The sequence below is a fragment of the Cyprinodon tularosa genome, unplaced genomic scaffold (genome assembly GCF_016077235.1).
Source record: "Cyprinodon tularosa strain WSP-4 unplaced genomic scaffold, ASM1607723v1 ctg107, whole genome shotgun sequence".
NCBI classification, from domain to species: Eukaryota; Metazoa; Chordata; class Actinopteri; order Cyprinodontiformes; family Cyprinodontidae; genus Cyprinodon; species Cyprinodon tularosa.
The window spans coordinates 577226-596109 of NW_024037860.1; positions in this window are offsets into that span (position 1 = coordinate 577226).

Consider the following 18884-nt stretch of genomic DNA (forward strand, 5'->3'; position numbering starts at 1 on the left):
AATTCCGTTCCTACCTTTTAAAGTAATGTAAGTTGACTAGCCTTTATTCATCCACTGAGGGTTTTGCCCTTTGTAAATACTGCAGTAGGAAAAACTATTAATGATATGACCTTTTGAGATGTATATACTACATCTTTTTCCTCTGTTTTTGCTTTTTTAGTGCTTCACTGCCCCTGATTTTCCCCCCCTTGGTTTTTATAGCTTACCAGTTAGGAAGGAATGTAAAAACATAGCATAGATTGGGTTCCTGTCTGTTTTATATGCATGGAGACATTATTCAAAGTGAATGGAATAATTTTCCATTCTCTCTTTTGTGGTTGAAAAGCTAAAGTATAACAACAATAAAGTCTGGAGTCCATTAGAGAGATTTAAACAAATAATGCAAAGTGTTTTGTAAGATCTGAGAGAAATCAGATGATTGGTACGTTTTGAAACGCCTCGATGGTGTTGGGGGAGAATACAGATCTGCATCTCACATTTGGCTGCACCATTAAGTGGTCCACATGATGAAGAGTGTGGTTTGGTCTCATTCAAATCATGTGTGTGACGGCACATGAAGTGGTGAGAAGGGCTTCTTCTGATCTGCTGTTCACAATCCTCAATGAAATGGTTACATTTCAAGGACAACAGAAAAAAACCTTCCTTCTTATTTAGCGTTGAATTTTTTTTTCCAAATCTTTGCTTGGGGAAAACTCTGAATGCTGCTTTCATTGCTGATCTTTTGAATTTGATCAGTGAACTGAAAACAAAAGGCCAATCAGGTTGGTGATGGATTCTATATTTTAGTTGCTGGCTGGAGACAAAAATATAAAGATATGAGCCCCCACCCATGGCAGTCATATTTTCTGTCTATGTGTATAAAAATATCTGTCTTGATTAATCACCCTTTAAATCAAGTATTAGGTAAAGTCATGCATAGAAACATATTTAAGTAACCCAATATCCAGAAATGTTTGATATTTTGATTGACTGACTTGATTGATTGACTTTATTTATTAAATAAATCCATGATGGCCATAGAGAAAAAAAAATATGAAGTAAATAATTATTAATAGTTTAAAAAAGAAAGACTCAATTATTTATCAATTTAGGATAAGATATACTTTTGAATAAATTTAATACATGTTTCGCAAGTAACGCAAAAAAAAAATTCTAATTTGCCAATAAAAATCTTGACACTTTTTAATGTATTAAACATATGGCACCTTTTTCTCTCCATACTGCACAGTTGACTGCAGCACATTATAAACTTCTGCTTGTGAAATGTTTAAATTTGAGCACAAAATATTATGGTGAAAAAGCAGTTGAGGTTCTGCTGCAGGATTGTCTATTTATCCACTACTTACGCTGTGCAGCTTCTTAAGAATGCCTAGCGGTCCTAAATATCTTTAACTCCATCTGTCAGATGTAAACAATAGATCTTAAACAAATAGTACAGGGAGGGGGGAGGAAGTTCAGGCTCTGTTTTTTCCTGTCTCTACCTGTAGCGCTAAGAGCATTTTGAATTTAACAGAAGCAACTTCATAAACTTTAAAGAAGCTGCATCAGTGGAAAAAAAACATTTGGTTGGACTGAGAGGTGAGGGTACTTCCCCAATACTGCAATAAAAAATTATGAGAGAATAATAATAGGAAAATATTTCTATTTAGATTAAATATCAAGCCTTTGACAAGGCGAAGACTGAAAGTAAATGAGATCAAAACTGGATTGTTGCAGGGGGAATTAAACACAAAAACATGACATTTGTTTCAGCACGAGATAAAAGTTTGTTACGACAACGGAAAAATATATCTGTATTAAAAGTATATCTTTACATCCGTTTTTTTTTTGTAGAAAAAAAAACAGCTCAGATTTTATTTAGGGACAAATACTAATCAATGTCACAGCTGAGGTTGTTTTTATCGCCAATGACCAGCCCAGCACATCATTATATAGTTTTTATACTGGCCATGTCATGTGTGTCCCAGTCTCAGCTTGGATGCTTCATCCCTGCTAAAACTGCCCCCAGAGAGCAAGATTAGGGGATTCTATTACGGAGAAGGAGGCCTCAAATGAATAAATACCGAAATATTACAAGGATTCTGCTAATTCTCTTCCATCAGGTGTGAATTTCACTAGAAAGGATGCAATACAGCTGAATGGGTTCGGTATGTACTCCTCATCTAGCACACATCTGGCAGGTGTCAAGTTCATTCTCAGAGTTAGCTATAGAGGCAGCATAAAATCTTCAGGGTTCAAACAGTCATTATTCCAACTAACAATGCGAGAGCATTAACAGCAGTTCATCCAATTTTTTTCTATGCATCTTGCTGGCTAAAATAAATCTTAACTGATGTTTGAGAGTTTGTGTCGGGGGAGAAACAAAAGTTAAAAATCGTGCATAAATTAATTAGAGTTTTTGAAAGATATGCTCTTCATGTGTCTACACCTTGTGTCAGGGCGCCTGTCTGTGTGTTTTGTTTTTGCGCCTTCCACCAACAGGAGGCGCCTGGTTCCGGTTCGCCTCCTTACACACCTGCTGACGGTTTCCTCATTAACGGAGTGCTTTTAAGCTGCCGATTGCCTCTACCTCGACGCCAGAGTGTTTGCCAGTTTTTGGTACTCTAGCCAAGCTGAGTTTTCTCTGAGTAAGACTGAGTTCTTGTCTCCTTGAGTTTTAACTTTGATTTTTGTCTTTGCCTCTCGGCAGGAAGTCATCCTGCAACCTGGACCTTTTCGGACCTCCTCTCCCAGGAGGGATCAACTGAGTTTAAACTGAGCCAGGGATTCAAACAGGAGGTTTGGATCCAGTCTCCTTTGAGGAGGTTGAAATTACTCTCTCAGCAAGGGAATTATCTTCACCACGACCCGTTCAAGTACAGCAGGAAATCTGAGTGGCAATCAGCGTCTCCGTTCCCCTACACCGTCCGAGTTCTGGGTAAACCCTGTTCCGCCCTCCACCGAGTCAGACAAACTGGAAAACCAACACACAGATTGGAGTCAAGGATCCTTCACTTCTCTGGAAACGTGAGTCAACAATCAGATCCTCTCCTTCAAAATCAACAAATCAAATTTCCCACTGACCCTGAACTAACAGTCTGTCTTCCCCTCACCTTCCAGTTCCGGCTGAGTTCAGGGAAACTCTGCACCGAGCTTAACATCTTCAATAAAATCCGTCAAACTTTTCATCCGTGTCTCTCTGTTTGGTTTCACTGCATTGGGTCAGAGCCTTAGATAAAATCATGACACCTTGGAGTTTTTTCGCACCGGTTCTTTTTCCTGAAGAGAGATCACCCGGGGCAAAATCTAGAAACTCTAGAAAATCGTAATCTTACTCAGATCAGAGAAGTTGCTTTGAGTTACAGAATGCAGCTGCTCACCTCCAGGCTCACCTCTCAGGAAGTGCCTGCGATAAACAGTTAAAGAGGCATTTTATACACCTCCAGTCTGCCACATCCTCACATTTTACATCATACATGTTTGCAGATGAGTAGACATCCATGGCTTCAGCCTTATCAAACTATTACACCTTGTTCTTAGCTGAAGGACGCCGCTCTCATTCCATTCCCAAATATTTGCCACATACAGAATGAAGATTATAGCTGTATATCCAGACAGAGGAACTGTCTTAATTAGATAAACTATTGTGGAAAACATCTTTTCTGACACGCAACAAGCAGCTAATATTAAGGTGTAATAAACTCACACATCATCAGTCACCTAACAAATTCCCCCTGAAAAGGTGACGTTTTCAGTGTCACCTTTAAACGAACCCATCAGTGTCTGCTCATGACCAGGATATTAATCATAAAAGAAAACTTTAAGCGCTGTTTCTTTTAACATCATAGAATCATGGAATAAACAATCAACAGTCCCCCTGATGATGTAGCATTAATGATGGATCAAAGTAATCACAAACCAAATGTTGTCGCTCAAGACCACAGTTTCAACATTTAACTACAATTGGGATAAACTATTCATTTAGGGAATTAAATTTGTACTTAAAGTACCATTTTACTGATAAAAATTGTTATATGTAAACCAATTTGAAAATTAAAAACAAGGGAAATTAACATAACTTGTTAAAAAATCCATCCCACCTAAGATATCAACCAAAACATGCAAGGCTCTGAAAAATCCTAAGACATTGGTCTCTTAACAGGGAGAGATTAAAAATTCTGATGTGGGCGAGGGATCAATGGATATGGAATGGAATGGATTCATAATGAAGAAGAGTTACCAAGAAAGCTTAGCATGCCTACAGAACATGTCAGGCAACAGAAGAGAAAAACTAGAGGAGAGACAAAATTCATGATCAAAATACCAAACAGCGGTGAGTAGAGTACCCAAAAAATATCCTTAAGTAAGCGCACCAATACTTAATCATACTTTTAATCAGGCAAAAGTAAAAAGTAACCATTCAAAAAAATGACTTAAGGTTAAAAAAAATCATTTAGTAATTAAGCTACTAAAGTACAGAGAAAGTAATCCGCTTAGTACTCATGATTATAGCATCTGATTTAATATTCTAAAAATAATGTGAATTTACACTTAGATGCAAATTCTGGTGTTAAAAATGAATACGATAAGAAGAAAATCAATATAAAATATATAGCATTTACAAAAAACTATTTTAGATAGAAGAAATACTTATTTTTTTGTATATAAATTTTGTTCTAAGACTGTCAAGATCTTGGCACTGATGGCTGGCCTAATTGCGCAATCTGTTCACCTGTCTAACTCTGTCATTACTGCTCATCTAATCCACCTGCTGCTGCTTCTGTTTATACGGCTCAGTCCCAGCCATCGGGTCACGATTGAGGTTGATGCTCTTGCTCTAGTTCTAAAGCTCGTTCTGGGAGGCCAGTGGAGAGAGGGTTTTTAGCGTTTTGTAGTGTTTCTGATATCCTGATCTGCCTCTTGTACACTAGGCGTGCCCTGTTCATGTCTGGTCTCAGTGGAGAGAGCGTTTCTTAGCGTTCCGGAGTGTTAATGATATCCTGACTGGTTCCTCCTCTCAACCCCTCAGCCTGCCTGTTCCAATCTGAATGTTCTGCCTGAATTGTCGGTGGACTCCTGGAACCCTGAACCAGCCTGTTCCTGTTCTCCTCTGTATCCCTGACCGGGCTCTGGAGTCCTGGACCTATGAGCCTTCCTGTTCTGGTCTGTTTCCCTGACATGGCTCGGACTCTGTTCAACATGTTCTCTGGGGCTGCAGCATCTGGGACACTCTGGTCGGTGCCCGCCGCATCTCCTTGGCAGCCCACTGGCTGGATCCTACCTCGTTCTCTGGAGATGGACTGATCTGTTAAACCAGTTTCCAGTGATGGGTGGCGCCCCGCCCTAGCCGCTGATACCGCAGATCCACAGCCCGCTTTGAACTAATAAACGCTTTGAACTATCCTACTGTCTCTCTCGCTTTGAATACCTCCATATCAAGATGCTGATTAGAAACCATGATTATTGCACGTGTGCCTTAGACTGCCCGCAATAAAAGGCCACTCTGCCTTTTGAGTAACTTGAAAAGGGGTATGAATACTTCTCCTGGCACTGTAGTAAAAGGTAACTATGATTTGTCTTCTTTTGGTATTGGAATAAAGTTTGATCAGTTTGAAAAGAACAAGCTGGAAAAAAAACTTCTGTATTTTCATAATAAAAGGCTTTGATCTTAACAAAAGCTAAAGGTGGAGTTTTTCCATGTCACATATCCCCATGCAATCATTTAAGTCAATCCATTTTCTGCAAAACCCTTCTGCTGACAGCTCAGCATCATCATGCTATCTTTAAGTGCAGCGTCCTTCCCTTTGCGTGCTACGTTCACCTTTGACTCGCTGCTGACATCAGTCAGGACCCCAGTGCTTACAGAAACCTCACATGTCACCTTGAGTGTCAAAGGTTAGGAGAGAAGAATCAGGGAGTCTTGTTCTGTATCAGAAACAAGCAGATCATGGGGAAGGACTGTCAGCTCAAGATATCTGCCTATTACGACTGTTTGTGGGCTTAAATCACAGCTTGGTAGCGATTTAGACGTAAGATTCTCTACAACTCTGAGGATTTGAGAAGATAAAACAACCAACCTTGCCACCATCAATGGGGATTTGTGTTTAATCCTTTCTGGGTTTATTATTTTTCATGTAGGGCCTGCCATCTGCAGTTCTGTACTCTGCGGTAGTTTTTTATTAAGGCCTTGCCCTATAGGTGGTGTTTAATTTCTATTTAATGTATGAATTGCTGTTCTTAATGAATTAGACTTCTTTCCCCACCACTCATAGTCTCTTCCTAGTGGTTTGTTGATCCTTTGTGTTTCACTTGAGCTCCATTTGTATAAATAAGTCGCACTCAGTTCCTCCATTTCATTTCTACCACTCTGATTATTTTAATTGTTTTAATGTTGTTCATTCTGAATCTGAAAGCCTGGTGAAAGAACAGTGGCACCACATACACCAGTTTTAAACCTGCAGGGGTTCAGAGGTAGGAAACCAAGTAATAAGAGTGGGAGCCAAAACAGACACCTTTAAGCTCAAATGAAATTCTTAGCCTCCCATATTGGCAAGCCGATATCCTCTTGAAAAAAGGATTTCATTATTTCACAAGACTGACAACTAATGGGATCAAAACTGGATTGTTACAGGGGGAATTAAACACAAAAACATGACATTTGTTTCAGCACGAGATAAAAGTTTGTTACGACAACGGAGAAAATCACACAGAGTGAAACTCTTTAACTTCCTCACAGGCAACTGTTATAGTACAAATAAAAGTAAAAGGAGGTGGGTCCATTAAATCTCAGAGCCAAAACGTGGAATAAAATGGAAATGTATTGCCATATTACCTAAATATTAGTTATAAAAAAGTGCAATGGATTCTTCTACGTGTCCACAGGTCAGTATCATGACTCTATAACACAGAAACCTATAAATATGAATAAAAAAATTATATAAAACTATATGACACAAAAGGGGTAATATTTTACGTAGGAAGCTTTAAGGCAGATTGTTTTGGAATAAAATGCCACAAAAAAAGGGTCCTCTGGGTGCTAATGTTACAGATCTACCAGCTTTAAGCCTGTGTTTATCTTCTTGAACAGTGCATGGGAGGGGGTGTGCATGTCCTTAATAATGGTCTGAGACTTTTCCTGCTGTGCTGTGTGAAGATGCTGTGTAAGGAGGGGAAGTCAGAGCCGGTGATTCTCTCTGCTGCTGTGATGACCTGCTGAAGCCTCTGCTTTCCAGCTAGGGTGGTTGTTCCATACAGCACTATGATCCTGCTGGTGAGGATGCATTTCACAAGTCCTCTGTAGGCCTGGGTGAGGGCCTGACATTTATGTCCCTATTGCTTTAACAATCTGATAAAGTGCAGACATTTATCCAGTGGGGGTCATAATCCTTATTCAGAAAGAAAAATGTTTGTTTATTTATCTACTGAAATTTGAAGAAGTTTATGATTCTCTTCTTTTATTATCAGGTATTTTACCTTGAGTAAAAGATTTTGCAGCCTTTTCCTGCACTTCCCCTCCCCCTCTATAAACATGTATAAATTTTTAAAGCGTGCAGTTTAAACACCTGATTAAATTAAAGTATTGTTAACAATTACACTCGCGTTATAAATTTTCAAACTATCGCATTGTGGTTTTTGCTCCAACTTCACAGAATAATCCGTAAGTTTTGTGGTTTATGTCATCAAAGCTCCTCGTGTCACAGCGAATCCCATCAGCAGATTGGAATTCATCTGCGGCGATTAAAATGATCATACCCTGCGTGTGCTATCCATCAGCAAAGTCAGCAGAGCAACAGTTTGGTCACGGAAGTCCACGGAAAAACATCAGTCGTAATTAGGGGTTACATCCGCTTGGGTTGGATGTTTTCTTTCTCACATGGGAACCCAAAGACAGTGAAATCCTGAGCCCTCCATCACAGATAAAGTTAAAGTGCAGCTGCCACTGTGGGTTAGACCTGAGGGGAAAAAAGAAACATCCTGGGTGGTAATGCACTTGTGGTTTGGTTGTAGCTTTGAGATGGGCTGCTGTCAGTATCCTGGATGTTACCCAGAGGGCTGGTTAACATCCAGGTCCACTTTGAAGTCTGGGTGTGGGAAAAGCCACAGAAGGCACCGTTCCGGTCAGTATAGACAGGGTTATTACATATGAAACGATTCACTCGCACTTGTGGGTCCTGAAAGCTTCATATCACAGGCATATATACAGTGGAAACAGCAGTATATACATGTTACATATGCATTTATCTATGGCGGAATAGATCCAAAATATATAATCATAATAAAATGCTAAAATGTTTCCACTTATCCGACCAACCTTGGAGCCAGAGTTGATTTCTAAGTGCTTCTCTAGGCTCCTCGCTCGGCTAAAAACTTCAGAGTAAAGCTTTTAAACATGGAGAGATTTGTGTGGGTCAGCGTCCATGCTAGAAGGACTGTAATTATGACTGACCGGAGTAAATATTTGACATGGCAGAAATGGAAATTAAGGATATGAGAATAAAAAGAATAAACCAAAAGACCATAACGTCGTCAAGTCACATAAGGACATGTTCAGTGCAAAAGCGGATGCATTTAAGCGTTACTCCCTGGTTCTGCTACATGAGGAATGTGTTTTTGATAAGGATGATAGCAACAAACACTTCCAATTGTTGACTTCCAATGACTACTGGGTGGATTAACAATTGAGAAGCTACAAACGGTAGCATCCAAGAAAATCAATGCAGAGTGAAATACCGTCCTCATATCTTCCTGCAATTGGTCAGAGAGAAGCTGTTCTCCTCCAGGGCACAGAAGTATTAAGTGGTGGTGTGTTTTGGAGGCCATCAGTGAGTAATAACGGTGAGAATCAGGATACCTGATCCAATTGTATGTTTCCGCATGTGTGAAATAAACGGGAGAAAGAAATGGGTGGGATTTTTTTAAAGAGCCTTCTGCAACAGACGGATCTGATTTATAAAGCATGTAAATGTGGTCCTTTCATCAAAGCATGAGCTAAACCTTTTCCAGGATCCTGCTGATGGATGGACCCATACAGATTTGTTTGGTTAAGTAAAAATGTGCTGATATATAAATCAATATATAAATCAGAAAAAAAAGTGTTTCGCGTTAAAATGTATGAAAATTGCTTGCTTTAAGTAGCTAAATTTTAGCTGTAAAAATGAAACCAGAATTAAAGAAATCTGAAAGACAGTGTGGACTGAAAACTGTTAAATGTCCTTTCTAGTACTCGGGAGCTACTGTAATACTTAATACCGTTGTTTATTCTTTTGCAGGCTTTTGTAAATCATTTTGATCCATTTATACAGATTCAAACTCACTTTCATTCATACTAATTCTAGCTAACAAAAAAAAAAACATTTAAGTCCAGATTATCAGTTAAAATGGGTAACGAGTTTCTACCCAATGAAATCCAGCCAATCCAGCAATCCCTAATTGTAAACGTGTTTGTTCGTACTGTAGAAATAAACAAACTTCCCCAAGAAAGAAACCTGCAGCAGAACTTGGCTCATTGTGAAAGGCCAACTTCAGCGACCTTCTGGTTAGTTTAGAAGACAAATTATAAAACAAAGGATGAAACACTAAAGGAATACCTTCTATGTTTAAGAAATATATTCTAGTTAAACTACTGGCCTTGATCTTGACCATAAAAGTCGTTCTAGGTCAACAATGGAGCTGAACTTGGAGTCGAACATTTTTTCATATCTATAGTATCTTCTTCTGTTTCTTTCTGTCTGTTGATTAATGTTTGATACATTTAGTAATACGATGAAAGTCCCTTTGGTTATGGGTTCAGATCAAGAAACACAGTAATCTCTCAATTTATAGCATCTTATTATCCAACCACTTATTTCCACTTTCAAACCTTGGAAGGTATTTTTCATTTTGTGTAGAGCAGTTATCACCTACTTTAAAGCAGCACTATGTATTATGAGACTATTAAGTAGTCTGTCATCCCTCCCCACTTTCTCACTTGGAGTTTTCTGTGCCACTGACCTGGTGGTATTCTTGCAGCTCGTTTCTTGTTCTCGGGTCATGATGAACAGCTTTATGAAACCCCAATATAAAGCTATTGGCTTCCATATACCCAATTTACACTAGTCTTTTGAGGCCTTGCCAAGAACGGTTCAAGCACTGTAACCTAGATAACTGTTGATTGTAAATGGAATACTACTGAACTGGACTGTGCCAGACACAACCAAACCGCGCCAAATTTAGTATTTATACAGTAGGGCTCGGCACAGTTGTGGCTTCTGTTCTTTGATAAAAAAGGGCGCATGAGCAGACCATGTAATCTCCTATTTAGTCAGCTGACTCATTTTGTGGGTTTTTCCAGCATATCTAGCTCTGCAATTCACAGATCTATTCACCTGTTCACAACACGAACCTCTTCTCAGATAATTTTTTATATAAATGGCATCAAAAGAGCATGATGCTGCCTGGGATGATGCAGAGACTGAGGTTCTTATTGAAATATGGGCAGAGGACTCTATCTAGGCAGATAAGTTCCTGAATGGTATGGGTGCTACCATTTCTGTTTGCGTAATACTGGCCTTGAGAGCTGTAGTATCGTGGGTCACTGATAGGAGGTGAGGAACTGTGCTATCGTGATGTGTAAATGGTCGTATAAACCAAGCTCGGTATGGTTAACTGAACCAAGCTCGGTACAAACTCGGCATGGATCAGTTTCAGAGGGGCATTCTAAATGGGGACTGTGCTACCCACAGGTAACTATATAAGTTTTAAATCTATTTCGGAGGTTTATGACACGACTGCATGAAAAGTGAGATTTTCGTCCCCGTAAACCCCCGTAAACTCCCGCAGATCTCCCTGATTGTCGTCAGTTTCCGACAATTTGCTATCCGCGCTTGTCCGCGTTTGTCGTGCCACAAATTGTCAGAAACGGACTCTGACGTATGTGGAGAGCGATCAGCTGTACTAATGGCCCTAATTAGCATATGAATGCAGCAAACCCGCGCGGCTGGCCAGGTCTGGCTTGAATAACCTACTCAGTATTGGCTTATACCACTACTCTCACACAAGTAAAATCGCTCGTGATTGGCAGCAAAACCACACGTGGCCACGCCAGGCTTTAATTTTCTTACTGAGTATTGGACGGAACCACTTCTTTTTAAACAAGTAAAGTCGCTCGTGATTGGTTGGCAAATATATATATTTACATATAAATTGACATATATATATTTATGAATATATATTTATGAATATATATTTATTCATTCATATATTTATTCATTCATATATTTATTCATTCATATATGTATTCATTCATATGCTGTGTATTTATGTTATCCTACACTACTACACAATTATTAGGCTACCATCAAGGACATGAATGAATTTATACAGGAAATGAACATTTGCCAGGAAGCTGTTTATGCAAAGAAAGAGCTTTATTAAAACACACACAACTATATAGAACGCGTATCCAAACACATGCGTATCTAAAAATTACAAGTCCGTGAACGGTCCGTTTGCTTCCTCGGGGTTGGAGGTAACTGGCAGCTTTCCGTCCGAGGCAGGTCCGATGTGCAGACACCTACTGTGCGTGGCCCTGTACTTCGGCATCGCTTCTAACCGGGACTGCAGCTTAACACATAGTTCAGTGAGATCCGGCCTACGAAATGGCGGCGACCGTACAATCCATCCAGAGACACCGCCAACGATACCGTCTTCTTCGTCGGACATGAGGCCAACGGTGGCGGACTTCCAGAGTTCCACTTCCTCATCTGCTCGCACACTCTGCCTCGCACAAACTGCTTTTTTTGAATGAACTCGTTCACTACTCCCAAACTCAGCATCTCTTTTCATTCCTGTAATAAGAAGTTTCTTTTGAATGGATTTGATTAAAGTTTAAGTCCCTCGGTATAAAATTAATATTTTGATGGAGATGAGAAATCTGCTTCCTCGTTGGTGAATAACCAATAGTTTGGATCCAATCATTTAAATAAACGGTGTTATTTTTTTTTTTTATATATATAAGAATTGTGATATAATTTCTAGTCACCGATCTGTTGCTGCTATATTTTAATTTGACGAACTGGAATTTGTCGATGTTTTTTTTCCTGTTTGGTGCGATTGCAATTGCGGATCTTGACCTGGCCGGACCTTATGACCACAGTGTACCAATCTTCAGATGGCTACTTCCAACAGGATAATGCGCCATGTTATAAAGTGAATCATCTCAGTCTCATTTCTTGAAACTTTTCCACTTAAGTAATTGTGAATTGAGCATATTGACAGACAACATTTTATTTTTTATCTTAAATGCAATTTTTTTTTTTTTATAATTACTGCTCTAAATGTATTGCTCTGTCAGCTAAAGATCTGTTTTGGTCTCTATACTTTAATTAAATAAATCAATTCAAGCTAAAATGTAAGAGGCTATACTGAGCCTGATCTCTTTGTATCAGAGATTTTCTTACCTTTTAGAAAAATGTCACTTGGAGTAAAACCCCCCCTGCAAACCTGATTTGCATTTGTATAGCTCACAGCATGTTCATTTACATGTTAAAGCCTCCCCTAGAATTCCATGGGGGGGAGGCATGGGGGGAACACTGCCTAAGAAAGTCCACGTCAATTTCTGACAATTTACGGGAGTTTTCGGCGAAGCCTGCAAATTGCCGTAAACTGCCACTAACCTGAAGTTCCACGACAATCTACAGTGCCGCATATTGACGAGAATCCCACTTTTCATGCAGTGGGTGGCAGCAAAAAAGGCAAAGAAAAATAAGAATTTGATCTGGACAGCGCTCGCAGAAGAGTGAATTCAGGCAAGGTGTTTGCTCTGTGGCGAGACCTCAAACGAAATGTGGACACGAAACTGATGCAGGTTTGCCATCGGACTGGTAAGTAACATATCTACTAAACTTTTAATGTTACTTTTGTGATCTTACAATGCCCAAGTTTTAATGTGCCACCATAAAACATGGAGGATCTGAATTACCATGGGAACAAATAAAAAAAAAGGTTTATTTGGAGTTTCAGACATAGCAGGCCCATTTAACTGACTTGTATCTTAGTAACAATATGTTGGGAAAAGGCTGTTGTACACGAGTTTAGATGATGTACCTGTAACTGCGTGGGTGCATGGTTTGTGGAAGGCAGTCAGTATTTACAACAATGTTATTTCCAAAGGGTCCTGTAGGGGTAGCACAATTCAAAAATGACCAAGCGCTGCTTTCGAGATAATTTCTAAGCAGAAGAAACTGGCTCTATTGGAAAGCTGTTATAGTCAGTCCATCATTTTAGCTGTAAAAGAGGTTGCAACTGATGTGAAACATGAATATAAAGGATCCAGATGTCTGACACAAAGAAGCTACATTTTATAAGCACATTTAAATCGTAGAACTGAAAGTGAAAATACAGAAACTTTCAACATCATGAAAAACATTTTCAGAACCAGTTTTTTTTAAAACCATTAAACCAGAATCAGTTAAATAAATTCAATTTAATTTATTCTTTCAAGTAATTGTTCTTTATTAAAAAAAATAAATAAATAAGAAAACATTTAAACATTTAATATTTTTCCCCAAAATTAGGTTACATCCTGAGAGAAATGCAGGGGTACGGATAAAGTACAGTCATATGAAAGGGAAAAGTCGTGCAGGGAGGATTCGTTACCTTTTGCAAAACAGTTTATGTGGAAAATATAAACAGCCTATGATTGGGTCAGTCATGTTTAGAAGGGAAAGAAAAACAAATGTTACAGATTTTACTGGTCTAAAAACAAAACAATTTGAAATTAGCAAACACAATATTTCACCGAAATTACCCCCAAACACCCCCCCCCCCCCACCCCCCCACCCCCCGTTGAGCATGTCCAATTCAAGATTTGTTTATGTGTAACACACTATTCCAAAAAAAATAATGAAGAAAAAATTATTAGTTCATCTGGCGTTCAATGTCTTAATCCAGAGGACATAGATAATGCACCATATAATGAAGTGCTTGAGAGGTTTCTGGTTTCATTCCAGTGTAGTCATCCTGATGTATTAAACCTGCCCTACAGCCATCTATAAACAATTCAAATATTTAAATCAAACATAAAAAATAATCCCTTTTACAATCTGAAAACCATTTGTAAATACAACCGTCTCTCCCTGAAAGTTGGAAACAAGAGAACTTTAGATCTGCTTATACAGTCTAAACAAAGCTGTTCCAATTTGGAGATATGTCAGCTGTGACACAAACAACGTCCATGTAAAGTTGTATTCAGATTGAATTTCACTTCATAGAAATGATATCCATCAGTTACATAGTCTGGCTGCTGCCTTTCTGTTTTTTCCCCTCATTGTTGTTACTGAATTGAAACAATGCAGATCATATGAGGAACATTGCCGAAGCTTCTTTCAGACCAAGGTTATGTCAATTTTACTGCTATAAGTGGTTTAAAATTTTCTGGAAAATTTTGTAAGTTAGTCATCTTTCCCATAACCATATTTAATTGAACAGTTTGCATGTCTCCCCAAAAACATAATGGGACTCAGCTTAAAAAAATCCAAATGAAGAGCACTGATTTGCTTGCGTCATTGTCATTTAAAAAAAATTCATGTGCAATAAGCTGGGCTGCTGGAGTTGATCTATGAGGATAAGACATGAAACACCAAGTTATTCTGCCAAATTTAAACAAGTAAATTGCATTTGCTGTTGGCTGTTTGGGAGTGGATGCAAAAGAACAATGAGGTTCTAAGCCATGGAGTTGAAAGTAACGATGATGATTATCCTTAAAAAATTTATACAAACTATAATATTAATATGATTTATACTGACCTTAAATAACCACCTATGAGTTAAATTGTAAAATTTAAAAAGATAAATTTAACAAAAGTTTAATTTTATATTTCAATTTCAATCATAAAACTTGGAAAAGCTGAGTTTGCCGACCCCGCCACCAGAAATGTAGCCTGACGTAGTCCGACTCAATTCTAGTCAGAATATGAGTCTGATACTGCTCCATAGAGCTGTGATTATGGGGCGTGTTTCGAACGAACCAGGAAAAAAAATGCCTCTGCACTCAATTGGATAGATCTACAACCAATAAGAGCAACGGAGTGCGTGACGTATGTTAAGCGAGGCATAGTTGTTGTCCACAAAAATCAAAGCGTGCAGTTTCACGCCTAGAATAAGAAGATGAGACTTGATCGCGTTTCTCTGTTCCTCTTTTAAAATTAATTTGCTGTCGATATCTTCTAGAACAGACCTAATAGCAGAATCTACTCACCCAAACTCTCCAGCGGCAGCCATTATTGTTGTCACCCTAGCGCGCTTTGGTCACGTGGTTGATTACGTTACTCTTGATCATCTGTCAATCATCGTATAAAGCCCGCCCTGACAATTTGATTGGATCGCCTGACAGTGGGCGATAATACTCGCGCTACTATGGAGCAGAGCCAGACCGAACTTCCCCGAACTCAAACCTTGTGGGCGGGACTAAGTTCTGACTGGCACCCAGGCTACCAGAAATGGGCCCAAAGACATATTTAAACAGAGATGGAAAAAGTACTCACTTTCCGTACTTGAGTAAAAGTACAGATATTTGTGTTAAAAAATACTCTGGTAAAAGTGGAAGTACTGATTAAACTTCTTTACTCAAGTAAAAGTAACAAAGTACAGGCTTGTAAATTTACTTAAAGCTGCAGTCTGTAACATTGAGAAGAGAGCAGACTTCGACTGAAAATTTGAAGAAAAACAGGTTTCACGCCACTCCCCCACCCTCTCTGCTTCACTCATACCCCACCAGCTCCACCCCTCTCACAGCATTTGCGCGGCTACCGCATGCGACCAGAAGCGTCCAAGCAGCGTACGCGGCATGGAGTGTGAACCGGTAAGAGCGATAACACTCACCTCCAAGCAGCTAGATATAAGATGCTGGTTATACCGACGTTTCACGTGTAAGCAGTTGTCGGCAGGGGCAGTAAGGGCAGTTTCTCTTTCTCTGGTGGCTGTCGCTCCGCCATGACTTCCACGCGCGTCCTCCTGACTGCAGCGGCAGGTTAAGCGGTGAGGGGGGGGGGGGGGGGGGGGGGGGGGGGGGGGCGTGATTCTGCGTGTGTGAGCTTTGATTGACACTCCATCAGACGCTCCTCTGGCTGTGATTGGTTGTTTTGACTCGTCCCAAAATATTCTTTCCAGATTGAAATACAGGCAGTAGGCGGGACCAATTGAAGCATTTTTTTTCACAGGTTACATATCACATGTACTGCTGTCTGGGCATAGGGACAGTTTTAGCCAATATGACAAAAAAGTGCTTTTTAAAAACTTACAGACTTCAGCTTTAAAGTATAAAAGTAAAAGTAGAAACCACTTTTTTCATGCCGTTGCCTACATTTTAAATGGATGTCTGCCAATAGGACTAGATCTCCGTTGTGTTTATTTTCAATCATCTCGTCGTCCATACTACTATGCTAACGCCACCGCCACCAAGCTGCAATGATTTGCCGCGAATGAATACCGCCGAATCTGTCGATTCATCTTGTAGTGGTGCGTCAAATGCAACGTAGATTCCCATCCAATTAGATTGAATTTGGTATTGATGACGTGAAAAATAATAATGGTAACTCCATTGAAATGATTCAAAACTAAAGTAACGAGCCAAGTTTTAAAAATGTAAGGAGTAGAAAGTACAGATATTTGTGTAAAAATGTAAGGAGTAGAAGTAAAAAGTCGCCATAAAAATAAGTAGTAAAGTAAAGTAAAAATATCAGAAAAATCTACTTGAGTACATTAACGAATTATTTGTACTTCGTTACTTCCCCTCTCTGTATTTAAAGAAGCATAATTGACCTCCAAATAGATGAATTTACCTCCACCAACTCCTCAAAACAACTGCTTGACCCAAAAAAGTAATTAGTTAAATGAACAATTGATTATCAATAATAGCGCATTAAAGGATATTGAGGGGGAAAAATCCCTCTTACCACAAGTTTGAGATTTATCCCAGCCCCTAAGGCCCCAGTGCACACTGGCCTTTCATTTCATGCATGAAGTTTCACAATACAAGAAATTATCTATATCTATAGCATTCGGCTGTTCCCATTTTATGGAGATTTACAGAATAAACAAATGCCAATTACTTCTGGACAATGGGTGAAAAGTGAGTCTATCATCAGAAAGTAAGGGCATTTGGAAAACAAGGGATAAAAAAAGACCAAAATTGGTTTTGCCCAAATTACGTGTATGTTTACTCAAACACATCTGGAACCATTAGCCGATGGACTGGAAGGCATTAAGACACAGCTTGGCTAAAACCACTTCTTCAACTCCAAAGCTGGGTTCTTCTTTCTATCTCCCACTTCAGCCATCTGTCACTCAAAAACAGGACACCAAAATATTTGAGCATGTTTGCTTGAAGCAGCAGCTGACTCCAAGCGTAAAGGGAGTAATCTCCTCCCTGCTGTTTCCAACTCATCTGTGAACCGCTTCTGTGCACACAGACAGTGATGGCTTGAAGACATAATTGGAACCACATAAAAAAAAAAAAAAAAAAAGGTCCTCTAACCAAAAAAACCCACTCCCGCTAAACTCACTATGCCCTCACATACTATCTGTGAACTTAAACACTGGAGACCAACAGACACAGCTCTTACTTTAGGTATTTCCTTTCATATATATATATAAGGACCTTAAAAGCGAATCACCAAAACCCAAACTGTCGCTCATTGGTAATGAAACACGTCCAGAGACACTTTCTCATGAAAGTTAATCAGATTACTAAAACTCCCATGAACCCCTCGACATTTCTGCGAGGCATAAGATCTGGTCGCCTTGGTCATCTGCTCTACAAGCAGGATGGAAACAATACTGCTCCTATTAAAACCAAAAATCTATAATGATCAGAGCCTCCTTTTAAACGCTATAATGCAAGATCAAAGGAAGGGAGTAATCCTATGTATCTTTGGATAGTGGAATCCAGAGTAAGCAATACAGGTAATATGATGCATGCATCTGCAGGAGCATCACCCATCACTATTTTGTAAAAAAAATAATTAAAGTTTATTTAACCTTGAAAAGAGCAGGCTGCTTTTAGCATCAGGCATTAGCGAAACAATACCACCACCTTTTTACCGAGGCAGACAGCTTGGTTATTGTGCTGGTATCATATTGTTAACCAGAGCGCTTTGCAGTGTTTGGCGTTAGGATTGTGTATTATTTTTAAGTGAAAGGCTAGAGTACTGTATCCCTCTGTACTTGATGGGTTTTTTCTACTTTATTCATGAAACCTGATAAATTATTGCTTTTTTTTTTTTTTTACTAAGATTTGATAAGTCTTTAAATTTGTTTTTTTTTTTTTCTTATTTTGAGACATTTTAATATAATGAAGTTTAGATCCATGATCATTATATCATGAAACTGTTTGCTAAGTTTATCTTACTGTCAGAATTTCCTTACAGGCCAAGCCTACACTATAACTGCCACACAGTCTCAGAAAATTCATGCCGATATAAAATAATTCCCTAAATTATAATATGCTAAAAGTGCAGTTTGGTGCAGCTCATTCATTAGGGGACCACTAACAACTGCAAGTCTAGAGGCTTGGCTTCAATTTTATTTTCTCTGGGAGGATTTAAAATTCTCAGCGGGGGAGTTTAGCTAAATGTCTGTCGGCTTTGCCCACACTTCCTGTTCAATCCTGACTCTGTGAAGGCAACAAACCAAAACTAGCAAGCAATGTGAAGAGACAGCTTGTTCTTATCAACACTGCTGCAGGGAGATTTACACTGTTTGTTTTCAAAATGCCTATTATTACGCTTTAAATCATCCGTGTCTTGTATGATTAGGGAAACAAACCCTTTTTTAATGACAAGCAGCAAGAAAATTCACCCTTTTGGAATGATTCATTATCACTGATTCATTAAATGTGCCAAAAACTTTAAGTAAATCCTTATCAAACT